This window comes from Narcine bancroftii, chromosome 1 (assembly GCF_036971445.1).
Source record: "Narcine bancroftii isolate sNarBan1 chromosome 1, sNarBan1.hap1, whole genome shotgun sequence".
Taxonomy (NCBI): domain Eukaryota; kingdom Metazoa; phylum Chordata; class Chondrichthyes; order Torpediniformes; family Narcinidae; genus Narcine; species Narcine bancroftii.
Genome location: NC_091469.1, coordinates 397598830 through 397623295, shown reverse-complemented (window position 1 = coordinate 397623295; position 24466 = coordinate 397598830). Strand labels below are relative to the sequence as shown.

Genomic DNA, 24466 nt, shown 5'->3' with positions numbered 1-24466 from the left:
TACTAGTTCCTTTTCTGTACTTACTATCTCCCTTTCCAACTGCTCTATTTCCTGATTGTAGTCCTTTATCATCTTAGTTACATAACTTATTATCTGTCCTCTTAATGAAGGCTTTCATTGCATCCCATAATAAAAATTTGTCTTTCACTGATTCTATATTTCCTTCAAAATATGTTTTAATTTGGCATTCAACAAACTCTCTAAATTCCTGCCTTTTAAGTAGCATGGAGTTTAACCTCCATCTATATGTTCTTGGTGGGATGCCCTCCAGTTCTATTGCTAATAACAGAGGTAAATGATCAGATAGTAATCTAGCTTTATATTCAGTTTTCCTAACTCTCCCTTGAATATGGGCCGACAACAAAAACATATAAATCCTTTAGTATGTTTTATGCCTACTTGAATAATATGAGTATTCCTTCTCTCTTGGGTGCTGCCTCCTCCATATATCCATAAGTTTAATTTCTTGCATTGATTTAACCATACATTTTGCCACTTTATTCTTTTTACTAGTCTTTTGTCCACTTTTATCCAGCATTGGATCCAAATTAAGGTTAAAATCCCCTCCTATCAATATATTTCCTTGTGTATGTACAATCTTCCAAAAAATATCTTGCATAAACTTTTCATCCTCCTCATTAGGTGCATATATATATTGAGCAAATTCCAAAATTCTGAATATATCTGTCACTTTATCATTGCATACCTCCCTGCTAGATCTATTATTTCCTCCTCTATTTTGATTGGTAAATTTTTATTAACTAATGTAGCTACACCTCTAGCTTTTGAATTATATGATGCTGCCGCTATGTGTCCTACCCAGTCTCTCTTTAATTTGTTATGTTCCACTTCAGTTAGATGAATTTCCTGCACAAATGTTATATCTATTTTTTTTTATTTTTTCAGTAAATTTAATAGTCTCTTCCTTTTAATTTGATTATATATTCCATTAATGTTTATAGTCATATAGTTCAACGTGGCCATCTCATATCCTGTTTACACCTCATTTCCGCTTCCTCACCACCACCATCCCCCTTTTCCCCATTTTCATCTCTCAGTTTTCTCTTTTTAAACTCAATGTATGACAACACATTTAAAACATAAAATACTCCAACAACTCCCACATCCAATATTCCCTTAACCCCAAATATCCCCCCCACCTCTGAGTTGCCCCTTATCCCTTGCTGGGCAACCACAGCTCCCCTTTCCATTTGGATTGCTATCCTGTTCACAAGCATCAACTGATTTCGCAGTGACAGTTATTCTCTCCCCCACCCCAACGCCCCCCAGAAAACACTATTTTTTTAACATATATAACAAAGTTCTCCCTTTTTTTCCCCCTTTCTTCCTTCCTTCCCTTCTCTTTCCCTTCTTTAGTTCTTTATATATACATTGTTTTTACATCTTTATATATATATTATCGCTGTTCTTCATTCTTATTCATCTCTCCTTCTGTCCTGCATGCGTTCTGCAAATTCTTGTGCTTTCTCCGGATCCGAGAACAGTCTGTTTTCCTCCCTGGAGATAAATATTTCAAGCACAGCTGGATGTCTTAACATGAATTTATAACCTTTTTTTCCATAGGATCGATTTTGCTGTATTAAACTCCTTCCTCTTCTTTAAGAGTTCAAAACTTATGTCTGGGTAAAAAAATATTTTTTGACCCTGGTATTCCAATAGTTTATTGTCTTCTCTAATATTATTCCTTGCCCACTCCAGTATATTTTCTCTTGTCATATATCTCAAAAAATTTACTAAAATGGATCTTGGTTTTTGATGTGTCTGTGGTTTCGGAGCTAGTGTTCTGTGTGCCCTTCTATTTCCATTCCTTCCTGCATTTCTGTCATTCCCAAGACCTTTGGGATCCATTCTTTTATAAATTCCTTCATATCTGTGCCTTCTTCATCTTCCTTTAGGCCCACTATCTTTATGTTGTTTCGCCTACTATAATTTTCTAACATATCAATTGTCTGAGCTAACAACTCTTGTGTCTCTTTAATTTTTTTTATCACTTTCTTCCAATTTTCCTCTTAAGTCATTTACTTCCATTTCTACAGCCGTTTTTCGTTTTCCACATTTTCTACTCTTTTCCCTACTTCTATCATGACTAGTTATAATCTTTGCATTTTACCTTCTGTTCTTTTAATTTTTCTTTTAATTGCACTAAATTCTAATGACAACCATTCCTTTAATGCTCTCATTTGTTCTTCAAAAAAAGCTTTATCTATATTCTGTCCATCTGTTTTACCTTCTCTCTCTCTGTGAAGATCTTGGTCTTCTTCTTCCTCTTCTTCTGTGTCTGTATCTGTATTTGTGTCTTCTTCCTCTCTTCTTTGTATCTGTGTCTCTTCTGATTTTTCTGATGAGTAGCTTGTCTCACTTTGTCAGGTCTCTCATTGCTTGGCCTCTTGCTGTTGGTCCTCATCTTTTGAGCTGCTTATCTATCGAGCCTCCTGCTGCTGCTCCTCTTTCCATTCACCCAGTCGACTTTCTTTCTCTCCTGGTTCTTCACTCCCTCTCCTGCCACTTTCCTCATCTTCCAGCTGAGAGCCCTGGTGTTGGGCGTCCCTCAGCTGGTCATGTCATGGTTGGCCGCTTCTCAGCTGAGCCCCCCTCCCGTCGGTGTTTTCCTTTACCTTAGATTGCTCACTGCACACTTTTGTTTGGCTCAGAGAGCCATTTTTGCAGTCCACCGGTTGGGGGGGGGGGGGGTCACGACTCCGCAGGGCCGACACCAACCTCAGAGATCGGGCACTCTTCTCCACCATGGCTCCCTCTTCCTTCATGCAGGTAAGGCCTTCTCCTTTCATTTCTAGTGTCTTTTCTTTTTTTCCCATTGTTTTTATCTTTTCCTTCTTAGGTGCCATTTTCTTTTTCTTCTCTGCAACTTTATCTTTTATTTCTTATATTTTGTATTTATTGAACTTTGTCTTTTCTTAACTTTTTTTTCTTCTTTTCTGGAGAGGGCTGGTTTTACCCTACCGGCCACTACTCCTCTCGGTCCTTCAGTAGTTGAATCTCTTTCTAGTCTGCCCCCATAGGCATCGTCCTGTAGGGTCAGCTCCTATGCTTCTTTTTCTCAATCGGTGGGGGGGTTCTCCCGTTTCTGGTGCCCTGCACCAGTTTGCTGATCCCCCGGAGACTGAAAAACCCTTGAGGCCACTGCCAAGCATAGGCACTGCCATCTTGGGCAAAGTCCTCACAGGAATTTAGTTAAAAAAACCATTGGCTTCTTTAACAGGCCCTTTAAAACCTGTATGAGCCACCTGCATGACAACCAGGTAGTTGAAACATTTGGAGCAGCACTGTGTCTCCACTCTCTGTTATCCTGGGTCAGTGGCAGCACCACCATTTCTTTTTAATATATCATCCCAACCCATATACTTAATACTTTGATTGATGAAGCGCAATGTTCCAAAAGCTCTCTACGATCCTATGTACCTGTATTCGCACATCCCTCTGTCCTACTGCAATCCTCAGTATATGTGCTACCGTGTATGTCCTATCTAGGTTTGTTCTACCAAAATGCAACACCAAATTTGCAGCCAATTTTTGAAGCTGGCTCCTGATCCCTCAGCAAAGCTTTGAAAGATTTTTTTACTGTCCACTGCATCTCCAATCTTTGTGTCATCTGCAAGTTTGCTGATCCAATTTACCACATAATGATTTTGATCATTTATAAAGATGATAAATAACAATGGACCCAGCACCAATCCCTGAGGCACAACACTAATCACAGGCCTTCAGGGACACAAACATCCACTACCACTCTCTGGCTGCTCTCATACACCCAATGTCAAATCCAGTTTACTACCTCACCATGAAGACCAACTATCATCCCATGTGGGACCTTGACAAAGGCCTTACTAAGGACCATGTAGACAACATGCACAGCATTTCCTCCTTGTATAATCGATGTAGACAATGTTTACAGCCTTTCCTTCATCAACTTTCCTGGTAACCTACTTGAAAATCTCTATATGATTTGTTAAACACGTCCTCCCATACACAAAGCCATACTGGCTATCCTAATCAGTTCCTGACGATCCATATACTTATAAATCTGATCTCTTAGAATGCCTTCCAATAACTCAGGCTCACTGGCCTATAATTTCCAGGGTTTTTTTGGAACCATTTTTAAACAATGAAACAAAATGAACTTCCCTCTAATCCTATTGCACCTGACCTGTGGCTAAGACATTTTAAATGTATCTGTCAGTGCCCCTGAAATCTCTTCACATTATGTTCACTGTTTTCAAAATACTACCCCACTAAAACGTGTGTTTCTGGCGCCTTCTCTGGCTGGAATATCTCTGTATTGTTTCTAGAAACCTCTCTGGAGTACCTAACAAATTTTGACCTGTATTTATTAATTTCTGAAAGATAATGCAGAAGATTTTGGAAACACTGGCTCAATATGCCCCAACTTTTCAATAACTCATCTGAATACCAGGAACATACATATTGGTTATTTGCATGTGCTGTAAGCTCCAAGAAAAGTGCAGAGAACAAAACAAAGGACTCTACATCACCTTTGTTGACCTCACCAAAGCCTTCGACACCGTGAGCAGGAAAGGGCTTTGGCAAATACTAGAGCGCATCGGGTGCCCCCCAAAGTTCCTCAACATGATTATCCAACTGCACGAAAACCAACAAGGTCGGGTCAGATACAGCAATGAGCTCTCTGAACCCTTCTCCATTAACAATGGCGTGAAGCAAGGCTGTGTTCTGGCACCAACCCTCTTTTCAATCTTCTTCAGCATGATGCTGAACCAAGCCATGAAAGACCTCAACAATGAAGACGCTGTTTACATCCGGTACTGCACGGATGGCAGTCTCTTCAATCTGAGGCGCCTGCAAGCTCACACCAAGATACAAGAGAAACTTGTCCATGAACTACACTTTGCAGACGATGCCGCTTTAGTTGCCCATTCAGAGCCAGCTCTTCAGCGCTTGACATCCTGTTTTGCGGAAACTGCCAAAATGTTTGGCCTGGAAGTCAGCCTGAAGAAAACTGAGGTCCTCCATCAACCAGCTCCCCACCATGACTACCAGCCCCCCCACATCTCCATCGGGCACACAAAACTCAAAACAGTCAACCAGTTTACCTATCTCGGCTGCACCATTTCATCAGATGCAAGGATCAACAACGAGATAGACAACAGACTCGCCAAGGCAAATAGCGCCTTTGGAAGACTGCACAAGAGTCTGGAAAAACAACCAACTGAAAAACCTCACAAAGATAAGCGTATACAGAGCCGTTGTCATACCCACACTCCTGTTCGGCTCCGAATCATGGGTCCTCTACCGGCATCACCTACGGCTCCTAGAACACTTCCACCAGCGTTGTCTCCGCTCCATCCTCAACATTCATTGGAGCGCTTTCATCCCTAACGTCGAAGTACTCGAGATGGCAGAGGTCGACAGCATCGAGTCCACGCTGCTGAAGATCCAGCTGCACTGGGTGGGTCACGTCTCCAGAATGGAAGGCCATCGCCTTCCCAAGATCGTGTTATATGGCGAGCTCTCCACTGGCCACCGTTTCAGAGGTGCACCAAAGAAAAGGTACAAGGACTGCCTAAAGATATCTCTTGGTGCTTGCCACATTGACCACCGCCAGTGGGCTGACATCGCCTCAAACCGTGCATCTTGGCGCCTCACAGTTTGGCGGGCAGCAACCTCCTTTGAAGAAGACCACAGAGCCCACCTCACTGACAAAAGGCAAAGGAGGAAAAACCCAACACCCAACCCCAACCAACCAATTTTCCCCTGCAACCGCTGCAACCGTGTCTGCCTGTCCTGCATCGGACTTGTCAGCCACAAACGGGCCTGCAGGTGACGTGGACTTTTACCCCCTCCAAAAATCTTCGTCCGCGAAGCCAAGCCAAAGAAGAAGTTGATACAAATGGAAAATGCAATATTATTCTTGTTTATTAACTTTAAAAAAAAAAACCCCTACAATCCTTTTCCAATGCTCAAATTATATTAAAACTGGAATTCCACTTGAGAAGTTGGCATTCACAGTACTTGATGGCTTTAATATCTGGGAAAAATGCGTTTACAGGTGGTCAAACTTTATTTTTCAGCTATTTTCTGTACACAAATTGTTCTAGCTCACCAAATGAAGGGATTACATTAAACACAGCCCTATTTTCCTGGATAGCCTCTGCCACCTAGAATTAAGATACTTCACATTGTTTCACAAAAAAAAAGTTTACAGTGGAGAAACCTGATGTGGGGTGGCACATTATTGCAGCTTATAGATAGGCTGCCTCATATTCTTGCAACCTGGTTTCAATCCTGACCACCCATGCTGACTGTATGGAGTATGCACATTCTCCCTATTTATGCTTGCTCTGGTTTCCTCCCTCATTTCAAGGACTTTCATGTTCGTAAGTTAGTTGGCCACTATAATTTTCCTCTCATTTGCAGGTGAGTGGTAAAACCAGGGTTTGGGTTTACATAGGTGCTTGATCGTGGAGTGGACTCAATGGGCCAAAGGGCCTGTCTCTCCATTCTATGACTTGTTGTGAGAGTGGGCAATTTTCTAGTACATTTTGGCCCAGTACTTTCCAACTTAATGATAACAATAATGTTTATTGTCATATACATGTAGATGTACATTTGAACAGACATTCCTATTCGCAGCAGCCGAACGGGTACTAGAATAAGAAGCTAATTAAATTAAATTAAATGAGATAATAAACACATAAGATGGTTGATAAATATTCACAGTAATCATTGTGCAAAAATGAGACTTCAATAGTGCAGCCTTTTTGTGTTGTCAGAGCAGTCGTAATTAGTGTACCAAGAGTCTGATAGCTATTTGAAGGAAATTGTTCTTGAACCTAGAGGTGCTGGTTTTCAGGCTTTTTACCTTTTGCCCAATGGTAGCAGTGAGAAGAGGTAGAGACCAGGATATAGAGATACTTTATGATGTTGACAATTGCCTTGGGGTAGGGCCTCATATTCAGTATATAGATGCCTGCAATTGATGGGAGGTCAGAACCTGTGGTGGACCTGGCAAGTTTACTACCTATGCAGCCTGAATTGACCAACCATGCTGTGATGTAGCCAACCTTTCCATAATGTACTTGCAGACATTTGATAGAGTATACAATGACATGTTAAATCTCCTCAAACTTCTTAGAAAGTTGAGCATTGATCTGGCTTCTTTTTGGTAGCCTCAATGTGCTAGTTCCAGGAAAGGTCTTCTGAACTTAATGGATCCCAGTAACTTGAAGGCTCTGACTCTTTCAACCTCAATCCCATCAAAGCAGGCAGGTGCTTGGTCCCACTGTCTCTCCTTCCTTAAATCAGCAATCAGCTCCTTGGTCATAGTGACGTTGAGAGCAAGATCATTCTTTTAGCACCACATAACCAGGTTCTCGGTCTCTAATCTGTATTCTTTCACATCATTTCCCCTTATTCAACTGATAACAGTAGTGGAGTTAAACTAGGTTTACCAGTCATGGATGTACAGGGAACAGAGTGGGGACTAAGCCTTGGTGTGCTCCCTATGTTGATGGTCAGAAATGAGGAGTTGATTTTTTTTTAAATTTAAATTTAAATGTAACTTTTTTTTTTAATGTAGACATACAGCATGATAACAGAGCCTTTTGGCCCAGGAGCCCATGCCCCCAATTACACCCGACTGAATTACAACCCCTGGTATGTTTTGAAGGGTGCAAGGAAACCAGAACCCCTGAGGAAAACCTATGCAAACTCCTTACAGACAACATGGGATTCAAATCCCGGTCCTGATCATTGCCGCTGTTACAGCATTGCGCTAACCGCTACACTAACCGTGCTGTCCAATGTTGCCAATCCGATTGACTGTGGTCTGCCAATTAGGAAGTTGAGGATTCCATTGCAGATTCCCAGATCCTTTGGATTGGACATTAGCCTAGTCAAAAATTTTTATGTTCATGCTTTTATTTCATATGTGTGTGTATATATATATATATATATATATATATATATATATATATTTATATATATATGTATATAATACCATAAATTTTTAGCCCAGATTTTTAAAATAGAGCTTTTAAATAACTCTCCATAGTCTTGGATAGACATGAATTGTAGTTGTCTTGTGTGGTCAGATCTTCACTGCACCAAATGTATTGTATCTGGTTTCTACTTCTGCCATATGTTTTAAATTTAAGGATACATTTTTGTAATTTTTAAAATCTTTGATCTGCTTATGTTAACTTCGTTCATTTATTCCTAAAGTTATATTAATTTATAGAATTTGTAAACAAGTATTTGTTTTATATTTGAAACAGGAGATAAAAATCCAATAACAACATTAACAGTAACTATTTCTACATTATCCTTGCAGTGTCTGTGGATAAAATTTTAACAAAACGAATTTTGTAGGGGAAGAGTAAAATATAAATATTTTCTAAGATTGGGTTGGGAGGATATTTTCCTCATTGGGCTCTCAAAATTAATGATACCTCAAATACTTCTTCAAGCTTCTCTGATGAATCCAAGATTCTAACAATATATAGGTTGCTAATAATGAAAAGATACTTACGGTAAGTCTGAGAATTTGTTAACATCAAATTTGTAGCAACCATAAATAGGCATATCCTTGTTTTCACAAATTGTATTTGTGGTTTACATTTTTCAGGAAGCATTGAAGCCCAACCTGTACAATGTACAACACTGCTGCCATTTAGGCAGGCAGCACAAATCGTAATTGTGTGCGGACCAATGGGAAATAGTCAGCGTTATTACATTGATCTTTCTGTTGCTCGAAGGCTGAGGGTGGTACTGAGAGAGGTCTCCTGAATCAAAGCCCTTTGAGCATGACATTGGTCAAATGCACCCCAGTGCTTTGAGTGGTCCTGAGATCTCACAATCAGTAGCAAATCAAAAGAGCTATGAACTACTGTTATCAATTTATAAGAGTTTGATCTGTACCAAGGCTGCCAGCTACAAACTTTTCTAAGAATAAAACGTACAGGGAAAAAAATTCAGCATATAAATTCAAATCACTTTGAATCCCATACATTTCTCTCCTTTCTCTGAAGTATACTCTGTTAACTCTGAATTATGAATCATAATGTTTTGGTCTTCTTTCTTTTGATAAAGTGTCATGCAAGAAATATAATGGGGAATAACATCAATGTTGGGATGAATCATGAAAGAAACACACACACACACACACACACACACACACACACACACACACAACCATTGGAAGAAAGTTCAAGAATGTGTGATAGTGTGCCAAGAGGTTCAAAGGCAGTTTCTTCCCCACGTCATCATGCTCCTGAATGAACCTCACAATAGTGATCTCATGTTGCCAATGCAATGTTTTAATTGATCTTTTCACTTAAACACTGCACATTGTAATTGTGCTCTTGTGGCAGCCCACAGCATCCCGATACATAAGATGGTGTCCAAACACAGCGACCCCTGCAATGGCTAAATTGGATTTCTTCATGGGTTGTGAGCCGCACGGTGGGAAACAGCAAGCCAGTCACATCATTTCTGACGGAAGGGTCACGGCAACCAGGCCCAGCCAGGGTGAACCATCAATAAAGTTAGTATCAACTGTATTCATCTCGTGTCAGTGTTTTACTTTCACGTCTTGCCATAGCACGTGCTATATTGGTGACCCCGACCAGTCCAAATGGCACTTTGGACCCAACGATGGAGGAACAAGCAACACTCCATGCAGTTTTATTCATTCTGGACTTTGCAGCTGCTGGTATGGTTTGACCAGGCTGAGGCCCAGTTCCAGATTCGACAGATCACAGCCAACACTACAAGGTATTACTATGTGATGAGCTTGCTCAACCAGGACATAGCCACTAGGGTAATTGATTTCCTCTAGCAGCCTCCGGAGCAGAGCAAATATGTGGCTATCAAAGAACTATTAACCTGCACATTCGGGCTCTCGAGGGCATGGCCTGACTGTTGCACATGGACGGTTTGGGGGACAGGGCTCCTTCCTTTATCAGGAATGATATGTTAGTGTTAACTTATGGCCACAGGCCTTGTCTGCTCTTTGAGCAGATCTTCCCGGAGCGACTACTGCTTACCGAGGAGGACTTCAGCGACCCCAGGAAGGTTGCGGCTCGAGAGAACATCCTCTAGGAAGCAAGGAGAGATTCCACCATCGTGGTAGTCCATGTTGCAAGATCTCGGGCGTAGCAAATGTCCAGATTGCCACAGACGACCAGCAGGCCTAAAGATTCACCCTGGTGAGCAATACTGTTTCTAGCACCATCGATGGGGTTCAGAGGCCTGTCAATGTTGCCTCCCTGTGTATTTCAGGGAAATGCCATGACCAACCATCACTAGTGGGTGTGGCAGCCAGCCAACAAGACAGCCTTCTCCACATGTAATGGGGCAACAGTTCCTGGTTGACACCAGGGCTGAGATCAGTGACCTGCCACCCTCAGCTTGCAACATCACCAATGGAAAACCAGGCCCAGCCTTAGGGCCGCAAACAATTCCAACATCTGAACCTTCAGCACCTGCACTATTCCACTTCACTTTGGGAACAGGCGGTTCACGTGGATGTTCACCCTAGCAGCAGGACAACAACTACTACTGGGGGCAGACTTCTCAGGGCATATTGTTTGTTGGTGGACCAAAAAGGGCTGCAGTTAGTACATACAAAGATTTTCTAGACTTTTCTCCAAGCTACCCGCCCCCCACCTACATTCTGTCACTGCCAATGTTAGCAAGTTCGCACATATCCTGGCAGAATTCCCCTCCATTGTGGTACCACTGTTTACCTTAACAGAACCAAAACACAGGGTACAGCACTAAGGGCCTGCCTACATACCAGGATACACCGCCTCCCCTCCCCCAACCCCCGAGAAACTCAACCTAGCAAAGGAGGAGTTCCTAAAGATGGAAGAGCTGGAAATAGTGCAGCAGTCCAACAGAACCTGGACATCCTCCCTGCACATGATACCAAAGGTGACAGGAGGATGGAGACCATGCGGTGACTATCACTGCCTCAAGGAGGGCATTATGCTGGACAGGTATCCGGTGCCCCACATATAAGACTTTGCTGCGAACTTAAAGGGGGCATGGATATTCACCAAGATCGACCTCATCAGGGGCTATCACCAAATCCCGGACCATTGCTAAAACTGCTATTATCACACCTTTTGGTTTGTTTGAGTTCCTCAGGATGCCTTTCAGGCTTTAAAATGTGGCTCAGACATTCCAGAGGCTGATGGAAATCGTGGGCCGGGATCTTAAGTTTGCGTTTATGGATAGCATTCTGATAGCCAGCCGCAACCACCAAGAACACACGGCCCACACAAGACAACTATGCACCCGGTTCAGCGATTTTGGCCGGACCATAAACCCGGGCAAATGCCAGTTCAGGCAAGAGATGATAGATTTCCTGGGCCACAGAATCAATAGACACGGGGCGACACCTCTGGCTGAAAAGGTAGAGACCATCAGGCATTTCACCAAGCCACATACAGTGAAGGGCCTCCAGGAGTTCACTGGTATGATTAATTTCTATCATTGCTTCATACCAGCGGCAGCCCACATCATACGCCCATTATTCGCACTCATGGCGGGAAAGCAAAAAGAGGTTGAGTGGAATGAGGAAGCATCAAAAGCCTTCCAGAAGGCCAAAGATGCCTTGGCTAATGCCATGCTCCTGGTGGATCTGAGGACAGATGGACCGACCGCCCTCATAGTGCACGCATTCAACACAACGGATGGGGGTGTACTTGAGCAACCCTTGACTTTCTTCAGCAGGCACCTTCGGCCCTTCGAGCACATGTACAGTGCTTTTGACCACAAACTCCTGACATTGTACTTAGTGGTGGGACATTTTAGATATTTTCTGGAGGGAAGGCAGTTCAAAGTCTTCATGGATCACAAGCCATTGACTTTCACCTTCAATAAAGTGTCAACCCATGGTCAGCCAGGCTGCAGAGGCACCTGTATTACATATCCGTTTACCACGGATATCGAGCATATCACTGGGAAGACCAACATGGTGGCTGACGCACTGTCCTGTCCAACAGTCCAGGCAATACAGACTCTCTCCCAAGGGATGGATAACACGGCCCTAGCCAAGACACAGCAGACGAATCCTGACATTCCATCCGTACAGGACGGTGGTGACAGGACTCAAGCTGGAGGACATTTACATTGGCCCTGGCAACCAGAAATTCCTTTGTGACATTTTGACCAGCAAGCCTCACCCCATCATCATAACAGCATGGAGACGACCAATGTTTGACATGGTGCACAACTTGGCACAACCGGCCATCAGGGCCACCATTGAGATGGTAATAAGCAGGTTCATTTGGCATAGCCTCCTCAAGCAGGTCAGCCAATGGGCCAGAACTTGCATGCACTGCCAGTTGTCAAAGATACAGACACACGTCAAGGTGTTTCACCACCCCTTCCCCAATCATTTGAATTGGCATGACGGCAATAAAGCCATGCTCTCATAGACATTGTGGAATCTCAGCCAGTGTCATGGGTATCAGTTGACGATGCTGAACCATCTCACGTGGTGGCTGGAGGCAGTCTGGCTGGTGGAAACATCAACAGAGCCCTAATAAACAGATGGGTGGGCTGATTCAGAGTCCTGGAGCACCTGACATCAGTCAGGGGTACTCAGTTCACCTCAGAGCTCTGGGCAGTCTTAGCCAGCCTCCTGGGAACCCAACAACACCACACCATGGCATACCATCCCCAGGCCAATGGGTTGACAGAGAGGTTCTACAGGAAACGCAAAGTGACGTTCATGGCCCGACACAAAAGACTGGACTGGGTCAATGAATTATTGTGGGACCTCCTGGGGATCTGCATTGCACCCAAGGAGGATTTCAATGCCCTGGCAGACGAGATGGTGTATGGAGCACCCTTGGTCATCCCCGGGGAATTCCTGGCCACCATCAGAGAAATAGATGAAACACCAGCAACAGCCCTCGACACACTGAGAGAACAACTGGGCACACTGGCCCCAACAAAACCCTCTGAAAAGCTGCACATATGGCTTTGTGCATTGAGGGGCACACCAGGGGCTGCTACAGCAGCCATACAAGGGGCCATACTGGGTGGTCAGGCATAATGGGGTTACATGTGTTCTGGACATTGGCAGCAATGAGGAAACATTTACTATCGACCACCTCAAACCAGCACATTTGGACACCAGCTAGTTGATCAACCCACCATCCCCACGCTGCAGAGGCAGGCCACCCAAAATCAAGGACAACGCCTGAATCGCTGGTTCTGAGCTTGGGGTGGGGTTGTGTGGCAGCCTGCGGCATCCTGACACACAAGATGGCATGCAAACGCAGCGATCCTTCAAGGGTTATGCTGGCTAAATCAGTTTTCTTCACGGGCTGCCAGCCGCACGGTGGGAAATAATGAGCACCGGTGGGAACGCCGGCCTATCTGCAGCCAGCAAGCGGGTGATGTCATTTCTGCCAGAATTGAGGCAACAACCAAGCCCAGCATGCCTATATAAAGACAAGGCAACCCGTCAATAAACTTAGTATTGACTGTACTCACCTCGTGTCAGTGTCTTACTTTCACTCTCTGCCGTAGCACCCATTACACTCTTGCGCCTCTACTTTGTTCTGCTTCATGCATCTTAGAACTGATTTGCTAGATTGCTCGCAAATCAAAACAAATCCCTCTTGTGCCAGGTAAATGTGACAATAAGCTTGAACATGAACTTGCTGCTCATGCTGAGATGTTCTTCCTCTGAGCTGGTCCAAGTTACAATGTTGGCACACAAAGACTAACAAAGGTTGCTGCCGTTATCTGCAGAAATTCTGTTTATACTCCTGAAAAAGGTATGGTTATAATCTCCATGCTTTCAATTTTAATTGTGTTACACAAATAGAGGAATTGCTCTTTCATCAAAAGCATTTGTTCTCATCACAAAGACATTCATTGTGTTGTTCTGAAGAATAGGAACCCAGTCCAAGTCAACAGTGGCTCATAAATTACTCCATCTAGCTACACATAATTTGTCCTGTTGATCATAGTGGGATATAGGATGATATGGTTGATGCTTGTACTGTCCTAATCATTCTCTGCAGTAGCATGAATAGTGCATGACGGTGCCCAGTGACTTATACAATGGATGCTAATACCAATGAATGTTAGAACTGCCCCTTGAATTTATTCATTACATCTCTTTCATCCATTATTTGCCATGAAAAAGCAGGTATTAGTGATTTCAATTCCTTTGTATTTCCAAACAAACTGGGAAACTAGACTTTATCTCTGAGATGGCTCTTAAACTGATAAATCACACTGACAGAAATGTGGTCTAATGTGGTAAGCATGAAATAAACTTTTTAGAGTTCCATTTGCTTCATCTAAATACCATCTTGGATTAATCATTCAAATAAGCTGTGCTCCTATATCTTTTACTTCGTAAATGGTTAACACTATAATGTAGAGAAACAAGATGCACATACAAAAATGGCACTATTAATGTGAAAGAGTGGATTAATTTCCAATTTTTGAATATTCATATAAATATATTTTATCTCTCTATCTATCTATATAATAGATAGATAGATAGATATGTATATCTATATATTTTATATATAACATATTTGTTATATATATCTTTAAAATAGTGAATAAAACTTATGTATGAAATTTAAAAAAAAATCTGTTCTTATCACTTAAATACCGAATGCGTCCCTTATCTGGGGATCATATATTAAATTGGTTTTTGGAATGGGGGATGGAATAGAGACTTGCTCAATCCACTCCACGTGTTGACCCAGTGTTATAGGGCTTCTGGGAATGGGCACTTCCCTTCAGGGATAGCAAAGTTTAAATGGAAGACAAAATTTCATTTTGATTTGCATACATTTCTGTTGGGACATAGCAGAGGGAATGTTGTTTTTTTCACTGAATGGTTTACAGTCACATGAAAAACTTGTATATCATGTACAAAAGTTAAATTCTACATAATACACTGCAATAATAAGATATTTGTCCTCTTTAAAAAATACTGTGCCCCTATATGTTGTACAGCATCACTCAACTCATTCATGCCGGCCAAATTGGCATTTCAGGCAAGTCCCATTTTCCAACACTAAGCCCACATCCTTCTCAACCCTTCCTATCCAGAAATCTGTCCCACTGTCTTTTAAATATTGTTGTTGTTTCCTCTTCTACAGTTTCCTCTGGTAGCTGGTTACAGATATTAACCACCTCTCAAAGTGAAAACATTGCCTTTTAGGTTGCATGTAAATCTCTCCTGTCTCATTCCTGAACCCATGCCCTCTTGTTCTTATTCTCAGAATGACTTATTTTTAATCAGGGGCCTGTATTTCCAGATTTTTTTTTATGCAGTTGTCAAGAAATACAGTGCAGAAATGGCCTCTTTGGCCCTCTGAGTTTTCATTTACTCTTATCCTATATTAATTCACTTTTTCTCTCCCCACATTCTCGTCAGTTTTTATCTATGTACTAAGGGCAATTTACATTGGAATATTTAAAGAAATCAGAATAATTTTGGAAAACCAATTGGGTCATAGGGAGAACATGCAAACTTCACGTAAAAACCTCCCAAGCTCAGAATTGAATCCAGGTCTCTGGGGCTGTTTAAAAATATATATGAGAAATACTAGATATTGCATGACTTTTTTTCATATATTTGTAGTGTTATCTAGTCAATTTGCAGTGTTATCCAGTCATAATGTTATCACTGCTTTTATAGTGTTATCAAGTTAGAACATAGTACATGACAACACAGTTCAGGCCCTTTGGCCCTCGATGTGCTGACCTGCATATTCCTACCAAAAAAAACTAAACCCTTCCTATCTCATAACCCTCCATTTTTAATACATTCTATGTGCAAAACACCAAAGCAAGTTTGAATAATGTTGCCTTGAGATGTTTGCAGTGTTGTTACAGAGGATCTGGCCAATCAGTGACCACTTAACCTTGATTAATTGAAGACCTTCCCCACAAAGCCTTTGCTTTGGCTGCAGCAAGCTTTACTTTGTTCCTGAGCATGTATAAATTTAACTTATAATATACCAGTTAACTACATTCATTTAAAGATATCTCATTGTACAATAAAGCCAATGAGTCTTGGTAGACCAAGGTGTGTCTTTTTCCCTATAGTTAATCTTCCAGCAGGCCTTGATGTTTGTCTCAGTATGTGTCCTGGAAACAGTGCGTAGGTGTGATGCACTGTTGCAGCAGTAAACAGACATAAAACTCGAGAAAGACTGCACAACAGGTATCATTCAATTAAAAGTCTCTGCTACAGTGGTAGCTGTACTGATGGCTCGGGAGGGGGCAGCTCAGGATTTTAATCCCAGGTGGTTGATTGACAACCGGTTGGGTGGAGTTAGGTCTATTCAGGTCGGCTGATTGACAGCCGGCCAGGTGTGGTCTGTCCTCCGGTGATTTTCCTGTAGGTACAGAGATTGCCCCCTGCAGTAGGCTAGTGGTATATCATCACAGTAGGTTAAAGAGTTCTCTGTTATGTAGCTGCTAGCTGCTCTGGACAAGCCTCAACAAGGACCCATCCGTCCTCGTCCAGATGTTCTTTGCAAAGGCACAGTTTACATTGAGATTCCATTGAAGATTATCTGAATCCACTGTATAAATGGCTCTTGTTTTGAGTGTTCTGGGGGAAAGGCATCCAATTGTTAAATGTGATTATTGGAAGCAGTTTGTTTTGCACAGCTGTCAACAAAATGATCTATCAATGTGCTACATCTTTTCCCTGCACAATTTAATACTTCTCATGAGAATATCCATTCAATTCCTTCTTGTCAGGATTCCACAATTGAAGGAACACAATGAAGAAACACTCAGATCTCTGCTAGCAACCTCCCTCATATTTTTCTGTCTTCAGCCAGAGTTCTTGCCTGATAAATGGCTATGATAATGAGAGTGAGTACAGAACAGTAAGGCTTGATTGAATTAATAGGATGAAAATAACCTGGCAAGCCAACATATAACCATATAATCATATAACAATTGCAGCATGGAAACAGGCCATCTCGATCCTTCTAGTCCTCAGCAAACCAAGTACTCTCCTCTAGTTCCACCCTCCTGCACCCTGCCCATAACCTTCCATTCCCCTCCCAACAATATACCTATCCAATTTTTTCTTAAATGACAAAATGGAGCCTGTTGCCACTACTTCTCCAGGAAGGTCATTCAGTCTCTGAGTGAAAAAGTTTCCCCTCATATTATTTCTAAACTTTTTCCCTTTAACTCTTAACTCATGACCTCTTGTTTCAATCTCTCCTACCCTCAATGGAAAAAGCCTATCCACATCAACTCTATCTATCCCTCATATAATCTTAAATACCTCTATCAAATCCCCCCTGAACCTTCTATACTCCAAAGAATAAAGACCTAATCTGCTCAATCTTTCTTTGTAATCTAGATTCTGAAACCCAGGTTACATTTTTGTAAATCTTCTCTACCTTGCTGATATCCTTCCTATAATTCGGTGACCAGAATTGCACAGAGTATTCCAAATTTGGCCTTGAACAGTCTCAACATCACCTCCCAACTCCTGTGTGGACAACTTTCAGAATGAAGGCAGTGCATGCCATTTAACGTATACTCTGAATGGTAAAGTATTATTCAAAAGGGGATTGCCTGAAACACTGTTTCATGGCATAGATCCATTTAACAAACTTTCTAGGTGAGGGACATCAGACTGCAGAATTCTGCCAACATGTGCAACAATATGTTCAGTTAGAATGATAGAATGCTACAGCACAGAAAACAAGCCATTTGGCCCTTCTAGTCTGTGCCAACCATTATTTCACAAATCCTATTGACCTGCTCTCATTCCATTACCCTCCAGACTTCTCCCATCCACGTATCCATACAATTTATTAGTAAAACTCAAGATCAAGTCTGCATTCACCACGACAGACAGCAGCTCATTCTACACTCCCACCACTTTCTGAGTGAAGAACTTTCCCCTAAGGTTCCCCCTAAACATTTCTCAAGAGGATATTGTTTTAATCCCCACCCCCCAATCTAAGTGGAAAAGACTACTCGTATCCACTCTGTCTATACCTCTCATAATCTTGTAAACCTCTATCAAATCTCCCCTCAATCTTCTTCGTTCCAAGGAAAAAGTCTTAACCTGTTTAATCTTTCACTGTAACTCAACTCCTTAAGACTCAACAACATCCCAGTAAATCTTCTCTGCATTCTTTCACTCTTATCTATATCATCCCTGGAGATACATCCAGCTGATGGCATTTGCAATCACAAAAAAATATTTAGTTTTATGTTGAGATCTGGTATGTTAAATTATAAAAATACCACATGAATTTAAGTGAGAAAAAGATATACAATGTATCTTAATAATAATTGCTACCCCCTCCACCATCAGACTCCTAAACAGCTGACTCAATAGAAGAACTATTACTTTGTATATTATTTATTACTGATTATTTTTTTCTGTATTTGTAGTTTGTTTACATTTTTCTTTCTTTGCATTTCCTTCTTTTCTATATATCTTTCTTTTTGAGTACAGTTTACATCACTGATAGGTAGAAAATCTGCCTGGCCCGCAGGGAAAAAAATAATCTCAGAGCTGAATGTGATGCCATGTATGTACTCTGGCAACAAATTTGAATCTGACTTGAACTTGAAATGACCTAGTGATCCTAGCGATTTGTGGCCTTGTATGTGGGTTTACAGTTCTGACACGATGTTGCAGTGTTCCCTGCCTGACAGCAGTCTGCCACCTGGAAGATTGCTCCTTATCAGTTGAAGCATAAAGAGTTAGGCTTAAAGACCCACAAGAACCTCTTGACCTAATGGAACCAGTTTCTGACTAATGCCCACAACAAAATGAAAGGGCAGTCTGTAATTGCTGCTGTGAATCTAGGGTGAATATAGTATAGATATACCCTGATTTACGAACTAGAGCATTTCTATGGATCGTTTCATAAGCCGGAATGGCGTAAAGTGAAGAAGCAATTACCTTTGCTTTTTATGGGAAAATGTTTTGAGCCTTCCCAGACCCCAAAAAATAACTGACCAAATCATAACAAGTAACATAAAATCCTAAAATAACACTAACATATAGTAAAAGTGGGAATGATATGATAAATACACACCCTATATAAAGTAGAAATGATGTATGTACAGTGTAGTTTCACTTACCAGAATTGGGAAGACATCATCCCATAACTGTTTTCTGTAAGAGAATGATGAACTCCTATGATTTTTCAGCTGAAACAATGATTACTCACAGCGATCAATATCAGAAACCTCTAATAATTCAAAAATGGAGAAGCTGGAAGGGACCATCATTCTTGACAGAGTAGTCAAGGTACATATGTAAGTTAGTATTTGAGGTTCTAGGAGGTCACAGAATACAGTGGAAAAAAGATCAGTTCGAACTTTGGCCAGTTGAATAACATTGATTCCAGAGGAAATGAAGTTAAACTACCATTCACCAGAGCTATTATATTAAATTGATGATGGGGATGAACTTTAGGACATTGTTAGGTCTGCTTTGTTCATGAATGAGTGAGACAAACACCAGGCTGAGTCGAAATCAGGGTTCTTTGTTCTTTATTACCGGATTGTAACACTTGCGACTAACAAAGTTAGTCGGAGAATGCATTCTGCCGTTATCAGCAAAATGGTGATTTTTTATACCCTTGGATACATGCTTAGAACATCATCATATCATTACTTGTCCAATGACTAAAACTGTTGCTATCCTTTCCCTGCTAGCTTCCTGCCTCTCAATCCATCAATGTCTCTCTTATCTTGTAAGTACAAGGATGCATTCTGTTACTCCTTAGTACTGGGTGACTCCTTCTCCGGTCCCATCTCATGATGTTTTACCTAACAGGAGTACAAGGACACCTCCCCTTCTTGTTACTGCCCTGTACAGGGTAACTCCCTACACATTCCCATCTCATGATGTTTTACCTTACAATCCCTCCTTTGTCCTCTTTAGAGGACAATCTCGCCCTGACTATGCTACCACCGCGTTACATTAGTTTGCCTATTATTGCCAAGCTCTATACGGGTTCTGTTCACAGGGCAGTTCGGCTGGTGGGCGAGGGCTCCCCCAACCCTCCTTTGCGTACACCCCCCATCCGTCACCCCGATCCCATTGCCCGTTTACAAGTTTCATCCCATTTGCCCCCAAGCAAAAAACTAGCTAACCCCCCGTACATTAGTAAATTCCCAAGTTAACATATGGTCTACAATCTAATTCATAATACTTGTTCTACAATCTGATTAATAATGTTTGTGTTACAATCAATGTTATAATATTTGGGTTACAAGCAAGGTTAAAATTATATGTGTAACAATCTAATTCACAATCCCTCCTTCCCATCACATTCTCCTTCAGACTCCAGATCGATCTCAGCAACTTTCTCCGCCTCCTGTAATGTGAGATAGTCTTGCTCCACAGCCTGCACAGCTTGATATTTCGGAGGCAGTTCATCACCGTCAGCAAAGGCTTTCTCTATGGTCCTCGTGACCAGCGTTCGAATGCATGGAATACAACAACAGCCACAAGTGATAAAAATTGATACAGAAATGAACAAACCCAGCAAAAGTTGTCCTAACAATGTGCTCCATCTCCCAAACACTCCCTGTAACCAGGATAAAACAGGATTGGAGACTCCAGACTGGGCTTTTAATTCTTTCGCCAATGCCCTAAGTTTCGTTAACCCCTTAGTGAGTGATCCATCTGGCCCTGTGTTATTAGAGATAGAAGTGCAGCATAGATCTCCAAACATAGCACACACTCCACCTTTCTCTGCCAGGACCATATCAATCGCTATCCTATTCTGAAGTGTCATAAGGGAAGTTTCTGACAGTTGTTGATGTATTGCCTCAACAACGTCCCTGGTCAAATTTGCAAGGCGCTGGACATTATAGTGAATAAGGTTGATTCTATTAACATTCTTATTTACAGTGATGGGAAATATTGCACTAAAAACAGGAAAGCTTTCAAACCCAGCTGCAATCTCATCGGCTAATTTAAATTCGTCCGGAATATTCCGGGCTTGTCCAATGGCATCAATCCATACCCCATCAGGGTTCCTTCCTCCCGGCCCCAAGAGTCCAACACTCCTCCTTTTTCTCCACAGCCAACTCTCTGTGTGGCGCAATTCTAGGGAATCCTCGTCTCCCTCCTGCATTTTGACAATCAGCACTGGCGCATTAAGGGTTACTAGAGCACACCGACCATCCCAGTTAGCGGGGAGCCAGTTGTACAGCACTCTTCCTCCACAAAACTCATCTGTGTAGTCATTCAATCTGCTACAAGTCTCCTTAGTTTCAGATTCATTTTTTTTGTTATGGGACCTCAAAATCATCCCCTGTATATGTTCATGATAACCAGTAACCTGTTTGGCTGCCCTGTCAGGCACCCATGTGGCGTTTTCCCTGCTAATAGTAGGTCGTCTACATACTGAATCAGTGTAACATCTTCCGGGAGCTTTAATTTCATTAGGATTTCGCTAAGGGCCTGATTGAACAGTCCTGGACTGTCCTTATAACCCTGAGGTAATCTAGTGTATGTGTACCGATGTGCTTGGTAAGTGAAAGTTAACCAGTCTTGCCATTCCTCAGCTAAATTCAAGCAGAAGAATGCGTTTGCCAGATCAATGACAGTATAGTATTCGTGCTCCGGACTCAGAGCCCTAAGTGCTACATATGGGTCTGGGACTGGTCTCCCGATGGTCTTGGTAGCCAAGTTAATCTCCCGGAGGTCGTGTACCATCCTCCAGTCTTTTCTACCCGGTTTGGGAACAGGCATGATGGGCGTGTACCACATACTGTCAGGTGCCGCCCTTAAAACCCCTGACTCCATTAACCCTTCTATCGTTCCTTTAATACCCTCCTCCTGACTGGGCGACAAGCGGTATTGTTTTCTCCATATTGGTTTCTGCCCGGGGTTGGCCAATTCTAGAAATACCTCTCCTTTTATTACTCCCACATCATAGGGCCCCGTTGTCCATATATGTGGACTCAGATTAGAAAGATATTTGTCTGAGTCTCTGTGATCAATATTTTCTCCTTCTATGGCTCGGTCTCTTTCTACTTTCTCATTCACTACCTGGTCCCATGCTTCAATATTCAGTCTGACAAATTTTCCTCCCTCCGAGGTGGAATATCCCGGGATTTCTGTCTGCCTGTATTCACACCCTATCGCTTCCTTTACCATCGGACCCAGCTGTCGAGCGTGATGATCTTTGTCAATACCCAAGGTCACATGAGGCACACTTTCTACTCCTAAGCAGAACCACTCCATTTGTTCTTCTGTCATGACAACCATAGCAGCTATTCCCTCCTTACCTACAAAGATAAATGGACAATGTATCGTTTCTGTCTTCCCTTCTTTTAGAGAGTCCCACCTCTCCTCATATTCCTGGTCCGGGTGGATGGTGTAGTTTAATGTAACATGCATAGGATCTAGTGGATAATGGTAATCCCCATACCGAGGAATACTGGCCCTCCACTCAAAAAACTGTTTAATCAGCCCTGGGCCTGGTTCATCATACAGTAGCCGACTCCAGAAAATACTTCTGAAGCGTTAGATGGGGTCATTACTATAAACTGTCCTCCCCTTCTTATTGTATCCCCTGGGTATGTTAACCGAAGGCCCTTCTCAGAACATTGTATGGTTATTCCTAGTTTGGTAAGAATGTCCCTTGCTAATAAATTAATGGGGCAACTTGGCACAACCAGGACAGGCGTTTTAACCCTTTGTCGTCCAAATGTCATGTCGATGTTATCTGTATAGGGCTGTGTTTCCCTTATTCCGGAGAATCCTATTGTAGATAATGTTTTGCCCGAAAATGTGCTCCCTGGGGGTTTTTTAATCACTGTCGTAACTGCTGCCCCTGTGTCAACCATAAATTCAATTTTTTCTCCATTTACCGTCCCCCAAATTTTTGGTGGCTCCCAGGGAGGCGTGATTTTTGATTCTCCAGGGCACCTTCAATAATCAAATTCAGCACTTTCCTCAATATAGTCATTACACTGAGGTGCCAGGACTTGTTGATCACTCTGCCACCCCCCGATTCTCTGGGGCCCATCAATATGTCCACCCCTACCCCTTGCTTGTCCTCTTAAGTTTCCTCCTCTTCCCCGATAGCCTCTAATAGAGGGTAATCTTTTTCCCCTTGCTCTCCCAGCCTCCGGACAGTTCCGCTGGTAGTGTCCAGGATTTTGGCAGTACCAGCATACTGCATGTTCCCCTCTATACATTGTACCTAGCTGTCTTTCCCAACCATTTCTTACTTGGGGTCCCGGATTTATCACTGGCCCCATGATCTGTGGGACTATCTGTTGGGTCGCTAATTTAACCCCTATATGTTCTATGGCTCTCACCAATTTATCGGTTGTTTTGTCCACCTCCTTCTGGGAAGCACTTTCTGACTTAGCATGCTCTGATTGACGATGTCGTTTGATTGCATGTGTCAGGTGTCTTTTCCACAAATCCTCTGACATTGTCTCTAATCCCACAATGTCCCTTAATTTTGCTTGAACCGTAGCAGGTAGTCCGTTTATTATCCCATTACGAAAGTGAGCCCTTCCTAAGGGGCTGTGGTCGGGTCTTTCTCCAGTCCCTGTTTCCCATAAGTCCCATGCTCGAGTGAAATACTCGTGTGCAGTCTCTCCTTCCTTTAGTTGAAGGGTTACCAAGGCATCCAAACTATAGGGTGTAGGAAATGTTTCTCTAAGTGCTTCCCAAAATTTATTCCGAAGTGGGTTAAATTCTATTTCATCCCCCAATTTACTGCTTCTTACAATTCTCTCTATTTGCTTCAGGGCCCCTTCTGCCTTTAATTTTATCATGATAGTTCTGACATCTGCGAGTGCTAATTGTTCTTGGCAGGTTTCTCGCTCAAAACAAGAAATCCATGGACTAGCCCCATTACTCAACGGAGGTAGTTTTTTCATTAAACTCTCTAAGTCCATTCGTGACCAGGGTACATATTTTTGAGTTCCCCGTCCCGTGATCAGTAATGGGCATTGATATCTCAATTTTGGGGATTTCTGCTCCTTCTTTACTCTTGGCATGCATTTATTTATCCCACCTTGTTCTGACTCTTCTTCGTCACTGTCACTGTCCCTATCAGCTTCCAATGTCTCAGGGTCAAAGGTATATTGGTCACGTTCATCTCTAAGATAATCTTTTCGGCCATAGTTTAGTTGTTTCACATCTTTCTCTTTTGTTCTAACTATGTCCAGGTAGGCATGTCTATTTTTCTCCCTCCCGAGTCTTTTCCTTTTACTTTCCTCCCATGGTGGATCGTATCTCGTTTCCTCATCTGTACTACACTTTTCGTCCTTTACTCCTATTACCATTCCTTCAGCTTTAATTTCTCCTGACAGTGTTGTAGTTATCTTTTCCACTTCCTTAAATACACCTACCATTAATTCTTTTTGATCCTCACTGATCTGCCCCAGCACATTAATATCTCTGTTTAAGTTTTTAATG

The 24466-nt window shown here is 42.2% G+C and overlaps 1 long non-coding RNA gene and 1 pseudogene across 1 annotated transcript in view; both read left to right on the top strand.

Annotated features, from left to right (window-relative positions):
- The window catches only part of LOC138751456 (uncharacterized), an 81596-nt gene extending 72021 nt beyond the window's left edge, over nt 1–9575 (top strand). The window contains exon 3 of the long non-coding RNA XR_011349948.1: nt 9387–9575. This is a non-coding gene — a long non-coding RNA (uncharacterized lncRNA). The remainder of the gene's footprint in view (nt 1–9386) is intronic.
- Nucleotides 9576–14597: 5022 nt separating this feature from the next.
- LOC138752080 (U2 spliceosomal RNA) lies at nt 14598–14799 on the top strand (annotated as a pseudogene).
- Nucleotides 14800–24466: the final 9667 nt, after the last annotated feature.